Source organism: Mustela erminea, chromosome X (assembly GCF_009829155.1).
Source record: "Mustela erminea isolate mMusErm1 chromosome X, mMusErm1.Pri, whole genome shotgun sequence".
Lineage (NCBI taxonomy): Eukaryota > Metazoa > Chordata > Mammalia > Carnivora > Mustelidae > Mustela > Mustela erminea.
The window spans coordinates 97842535-97849450 of record NC_045635.1 but is presented as its reverse complement, the minus strand read 5'-3'; positions in this window follow the sequence as shown (position 1 = coordinate 97849450).

Genomic DNA, 6916 nt, shown 5'->3' with positions numbered 1-6916 from the left:
ACTTTTTATCCTTAGAAAAAGGTTTTTACAGCAAACCCAACAGATGATTTGTAGAATCATTTTGGATATTTGAAGAATTTGAGAATGCATTAGCATAAGGTATACATATACTACAAAGCTACATGACTCTTGTTTTCCATTTCCAATATTTATGTCAAATAAAATAGAAACTTAATATTTACTGAGTGTTTGCCAGGTACCAGATGCTGCTCTAGCAGCACAGATGAGTTTTTTCTGTTGTTGTACTTTTTATAAAATATAAAATCATATTAGAAAGGAAAAGTTGTCCTTTAGAAAACCCTAAAGAATCTACCAAAAAAGTGCTCAGATAATTGAGTTCAGTAGGTTCACGGGCTTCAAGCTCGATACACAAAAATTAATATGCAAAACTCATCCCTGCTGTTAGAACAGTACTGACCCTTACAAAAATATATACCTTTTATTTTCTTATTTCACTCGCTAGAATATCAGGTAGGATATTGAAGAGAAGGGTTGAGTGGGCAGCCTTAAATTCTGATTTGGGGGGAAAGCATTTAGTCTTTCACTATTAGGTATGATGTAGGCTGTAGGTTTCATGTAGATGCCCCTTTTAATGAGAATTTTTATAATTCATGCATGTTGAATTTCTTCTGAGTGATTTTTCTGCATCTGTTGAGAGGGTAATATGGTTTTTCTTCTTTAGTTTTTTCCTATGGTGATTTACATTGATTGATTTATAAATGTTGAGGCAGCCTTGAAATCTTGGCATAAGGCCTAATTGATTGAGGGCACAAGTAGGGGGAGTGGCAGGCAGAGGGAGAGAGAGAGAGAAACAGACTTCCTGCTGAGTAGGGAGCCTGACACGGAGTTTGATCCCAAGATCCTGGGATCATGACCTGAGCAGAAGGCAGATGCCCAACCAACTTAGCCACCCAGGCACTTAGATGTATTATACTTGTTATGTGTTGCTTGTCTCAGTATTTCTAGTACTTTCTATTTCATGGATATTAGTGAATAAATTTCTTTTTTGTAGTATCTTAGCCTGGTTTTGGTACAAGAGTATTGCAGGCCTCATAGAATGGGTTCAAGTGTTCTTATTTCTGTTTGTTGGACATATTTGTGGTTTGGTATTACTTATTTTTAAAATGTTTCATAGAACTCATTGGGCTTGAAGTTTTCTTTGTGCAAAGGTTGTCAGTTATGAATTCAATTTCTTCAATAGTTGTGAGGTTATTCAGTTTTCTGTGTATTCCTGTGTCAGTTTTTATAATTGGTGTCACTCTTGGAATTTTCCCATTTCATCTGATTGGAGGACTTATTGGCATAATACTGTTAATACTGTCTAGTTAGCCTATTAATATCAGTAGGATTTCAGTGACATTCTCTATTTTGTTCTTATGTTATAACTTTTTCCTTATTCTTTATTCATTTTTGGTTTGTGTTTAGGGTTTGTTAGTCTGAGCCAAAAGAATATACTGTATTCTCTGTCTACTTTAATGCTATTACCAAGGTGTGACCTTTTTTGGTCTCCCACTGAATACTCTGGTGCTCAAAGTGGTGTCTACATTCTCGCTCTAAATACAGCAACCCATAACCTGCAGATCAGATCCAGCTTGTGGACCGACTTTGAAGAGCTTGAGAGGTGAGAATTATTTTTACATCCTTAAAGGGGAGTTTTAAAAAGAAAAAAAGATTATGTGAGAGACACCATTTGGACCCACAGAGCTTAAAGTATTCTTATCTGGCTCCTTCATGAATGTGTTTACTGGTCCCTGCTAGTTGATGAGAACTAGACTATTTTGCAATCCTGTATGAGTTTTGGGAAGTGTCCAGCTTGTAACTCCCCTATAGCTGTCCCTCGCCTGTGTGAGGCAGTGCATGAACAACTTCCTGTTCAGCCAAAGACATAATGAGACCTCTAGGCATATTTTTCAGGCCCATCTTATTATTTTCATTCCAAGGACTTCCAACCTGTACCATCTATTGTCTTGTGTATAAAAACAGATGTTTCACGTTCTTTGTCCCTTTGTAGTTTTTTCGTTTTGTTTCGTGTTTTAACTGCGGGAGGACAAGCCCAGTAGCGGTCACTCTGTCATAGACAAAACTGACAGACCTCACTACGCTAAATACAATTCCGATAGATTTCATCAGTTACTTCTTTATGGTTGTAGCAGAAGAGCAGCTCTACGGTTTGGCTTCGGGTTACAAAATTGCCCTACAACCTCTACCTCGGGAAGATATTTTGCTGCTTGAGGGAAACAACAAAGCTTCCTCAGAACACTGATACGGCAGGTACCCTGTTGCATTACTTAATTTTCACAGCAACACTTTGAGGTTCACAGAAACTAACTTTTCCAGAGGTTTGTGGGTTTTGAATGGCAGAACTGGAATTTTAATCTACGTTTGTTCGACTCCAAACCAGGAGTTCTTCCCCAATCTTAACCACTCCCATAAACTGCTCTCATGTGGCACACTGCAAAACACCTGCGGGGAGGGGGTGAAATACGGTGATATTAAGAAGGAAAGACAGGAAAGCTTGCCACCTATCTCCTAATTTGTTCTAAATTCTTCCTGAAGAAATGGCTAGTGTTTCGTTTGAGCCTCCGTTCTAAAAGAGAATATCATTATAGAATAATTTAACTCTATAATCACCAATTTTACTGGGTCCCATCAATCTGCAATACACAGTCATTTTCTCAATTTTTAAAATTTTAAAAAAATTTTTTGTAAGATTTTATTCATTTATTCAACAGACAGAGATCACAAGTAGACTGAGAGACAGGCAGTTGGTTGGGGAAAGAAGCAGTCTCCCTGCTGAGCAGAGAGACCAATGCGGGGCTCAATCCCAGGACCCTGAGATCATGACCTGAGCTGAAGGCAGAGGCTTTATCCCACTGAGCCACCCAGGTGCCCCTGTTTTCTCAATTTTTACTGGCCACTGATTTATCTCCTAACTGGAAGGAAAGTGAACATTCTACTTTAGTGGTATTAAGTATGCTTTGGCTCAGCACTGAGCCACCTCCTGGGTCAGAGGGTTGTTGTGAAAATACCCATTGGATTTCAGCTTGTAGGATGTAGCAGACAGTACCCCAAAAGCTTCCTTTTATTTCTAGGATGTTAATTCAAGTATTTCATAAACACAGACAGACATTCCTATAGGCAAGGAACTTTATTCTCCGATTCTTTGGGGGGCATTGAAAGGCATCACTAACATATGTGCTTGTTTTATGTCATGAAATGCTTACATTCATCATTGCTTGGCCTTACAGGTCTAAATTGTTGAAATGCAAACCACAGTCTTGATGTTTAGCATGTAAAAGCTTATCGTGTTCATTAAGGTAATCTAGGAAGTGAGTGCGGGGGACAGCACTGAGGCAGAAGGTGGTAGAGCTGGAGTTCCAGAGTTTGGCACCATGTGTGGGCACAAGGATCGGATGATTCTCTGCTGTTGGTAGATTCTGATCTTATTCGCGATTGTCTGAGTGGAAGGCCATATACAGTAGGGTGTAAGGGAGGAGCTTTGGAATCAGGCCGACCTGACTGGAGTGCTAGCTTCTTCATCTGCTAGGTACAGCTGCTGTGAACAATGACTGTGTTCACAAGCTATCTTAATGTTTGCTGCATCAACTGTAATATATGTAATGTTCAAGGCTAATCTATTTCCAATTGTCTGACCTAGGGAAACAGAGTGGCGCTGGGTCAATGGAGAATGGAAATTGGAAATAAATGGATTTGGGGTAGAGGCCAGGTTGTAAAGGGACACAGATTCTGGGTCAGTATCTGGTGGGAAGAGGCGATGTTTAAACTGGTTGTGGGTACTTCCTGGATAGAGTCCAAACATGTCGTGGAGGGACATTTTATGTTTGCAGATTCTCGGATCAGAAATTGGGTCATGCTCACAGTCAAAAAGCAGCACAGTATTATTGGGAGGCAGGCTTTGATAGAAGGTGAATGAGGCCCTTCCTTCTACTGGTGGTCTAGATGGTCCTGGTTTGCTGAGGCATGGAAGCCCATCTCATTCTGAAAGGTCAGAGGCTACATCTTTATCTACCACGCATCCCTTTATGTTGTAAACTAAGGGCAGCCGCCAAATTCTCTGATGGACTTTGGTTTCCTTTTCTGTGTTTAGGATGTGGGTTCTTACATGTAAAGTTATCACTTTGGTCTTAACTTCATGCTATTGGGTGCATCAGGGAAGAAAAAACAATTAAATTATGCTTTTGTTCCACATCAAATGAGTGAGCTGGTGTTTTGGTCTTTAATTATGGTTTGAAGTCTTATGGAGGCATTAATGAGTAAGAATGGTATTTTTCATTGCAAAATAAACTGTCACATCCTCGTATTTATTGCAAAGGTCTAAACTTAAAGCATAAGCGGGTCCTGATTTAAGGAAATGGAAGCATCAACAGCATAATAAATAATACTATATTCATTTCCTATTGCTACTATAACCCATTGCCACACACTAAAGTGGCTTAAAACAACACAGATTTATTATTTTACATTTCTGGAGGTCGGGAGAAGGACACGTCTCACTGAGCTAAAATTGAGGTGTCAGCAAGGCTGTGATCCTTCTGGAGCGTCTAGGTGAGACTCTGCGCTTTGCTTTTTCCAGCTTCTAGAGTCATCTGATGTACTTTGGCTCATTGCCCTCTTCCAATAATCAAATCAGTCCCATTCTGCTTCTCTTGCCATACCTTCTGTTTTGACGCTTCTGCCTGCCTTATTCTCTGGTAAGGACTCTTGTGGTTACATTGGACTCACCGAGGTAATTCAGGATAATCTCCCCATCTGAAGATCCTTAACTCAATCACATCATCAAAGTCCCTCTTGCTATATACGGTCGCATATTCACAATTTCTGCTTATTAGATCATGGATATCTTAAGGATGGTCGTTATTCTGTATAATAAATTTCCTGATTGTATTTTCCTGTCACCAAGGTACATTCTGAAAAGTTTTTTTATCAAGCAGATATTTGAATACCGAACTATATATTGCTATTTATTTTCCTTGTGAATTCAGAAACATGCTCTCGTAGAAAGTACATTAAAGACATGGTAGAAAGAACTCTTAGGACTCCTAGTATTTCTGCCACAGACATCCTTTCCTTATCACTGCAATGCATATGCATTTGACTTTCCCATTTCAGTGTTCCAGGCCATTGGTCAGACAAATAGTCTAGCCATGATCTTTCACCCTCCTTTCAAAAAGCATGCACATATTACAATCTATCACCCAGTTATAGCCCATTGAACCTTGTTATGCTAGATTTCGGGTGTTTAGAGGAGCCCTAAATATCAGGATACTTTTAGAGACGAGGTAAATAGACCCGAGGTAAATATCTTTGTCTAAGATAGCAAAAGATGTCTTTCGTCTTCAAGTACCCGTGACCAGCTACCAATGAATGTTCATGGATCCTAGCGAATAACTGATTTCCCAAAGTTTCCATCAGAGAAGAAAAAAATTAAGAGTCTCCTTAGTTAACAATGGGATCTGCAGTGCCATAGGACAAAAGGTTATGCACCGAAGGGTCTAGAATATGTTGTAAAGGTGTAAGGATTATTTTCAGCTGACGACATTGAAGAAACAATAGCTGCAGGAAGAGGCTTTTTCTTAACTCCCTGTATGTTCCTAAAAGCACCGCCAAAAAGAATTCAACCAGCATAAATCCCCTCCTTGGGAGTCTCCCAACTGCGGAAGACTAACTCTTATGGCTGAAGAGAAGTCAGCACAAAGCAGCACCCGGATACAGAATTGCCCAACTAGACATTGTCATAAACCTGTCGTATTTCCCATCTATTCTCGTCAAGGCCCGTTTATTTTTCCTCAAAGCCATTTGTTCTCCCACAAGATTTTAGGATATGATTGTTTGGAATACATCCTGAACTCTGCGTGTACCTAACTTCCTGTCTACACATGATCTTAACCAAAAGGCCAACAAGTGATCCTAACTTCCTAACAAAAATTATAATCGAGTCCATTAAACATCCCCTGATTTGGGCAATCTCTGTTGGGCCGAGTTTCAAAGAAGCCCCAGGTATTTGGCTTCTTTGTGTCCAAGCTGTATGGAGTTGCCTGTGACCTTGAATCAGTCACTGAATGATTAGGGTGATGGGGCCTCTGCCTTATGTGAGCCTTGTCAATTTACAGAAACTGTCTCAGAGTGCTCTACTCCAAATGGGACCATGATCTTGGCAGGGTGTTAAAACTTCATGGGCTGCTTTTTATTACACCAAGCAACCTCAAAATGAGTTTGGGTCCATTCTCCATGAATATTTATTGAAAATTGACAATGGTGCTATGCCAGTCCCTTGGTTATGATTTTCTCAAGGACTCAAGTCTTGTGTACTCATCTAATCTGTGTATTCACACATTTCCAAATGCCAAGTGAAAATTACGTATTCCAATACTTATTAGCTTTGTGATCTTTGGCAAATCAATTTACTTCTCTGATCCTTAATCCTTCCTAGCTTACATGGGGACCCAGTGTGTGAAAGGGCTTCTGCATTGTAAAATAGCATGCAAATATATGCTGTTGGTAATCTCCTGGACTCTCTTAAAGTTAACACCATGTCTAAATGATGTAAACAATTCAACTGTGCTGTAACAGATAAGGTGTATTTGACCATTCTTATGATGAACTGTAATAAATTTCATTTTATGCTTCCCAGTTTATTTTGTGTGAACAGCTTCAGCCACGGAGGAAAGATACACAAACATAGATTCAGTGTTCAGAGAGTGCCCATACATAAAAGTTAAAACACAAGGTTAGGTGAAAATCATGACAATGATTAGTCTTTGTGTGTTTTGAGGCACATTGAAATTCTTTATGGATAGTTCCTGTTTAAAAACAAACAAACAAAAAAAAACCAGATTATGTCTGAAGAGAGTAGACTTGAATGAGTGAATGAGAGACACAATAAAATTAGGGGATA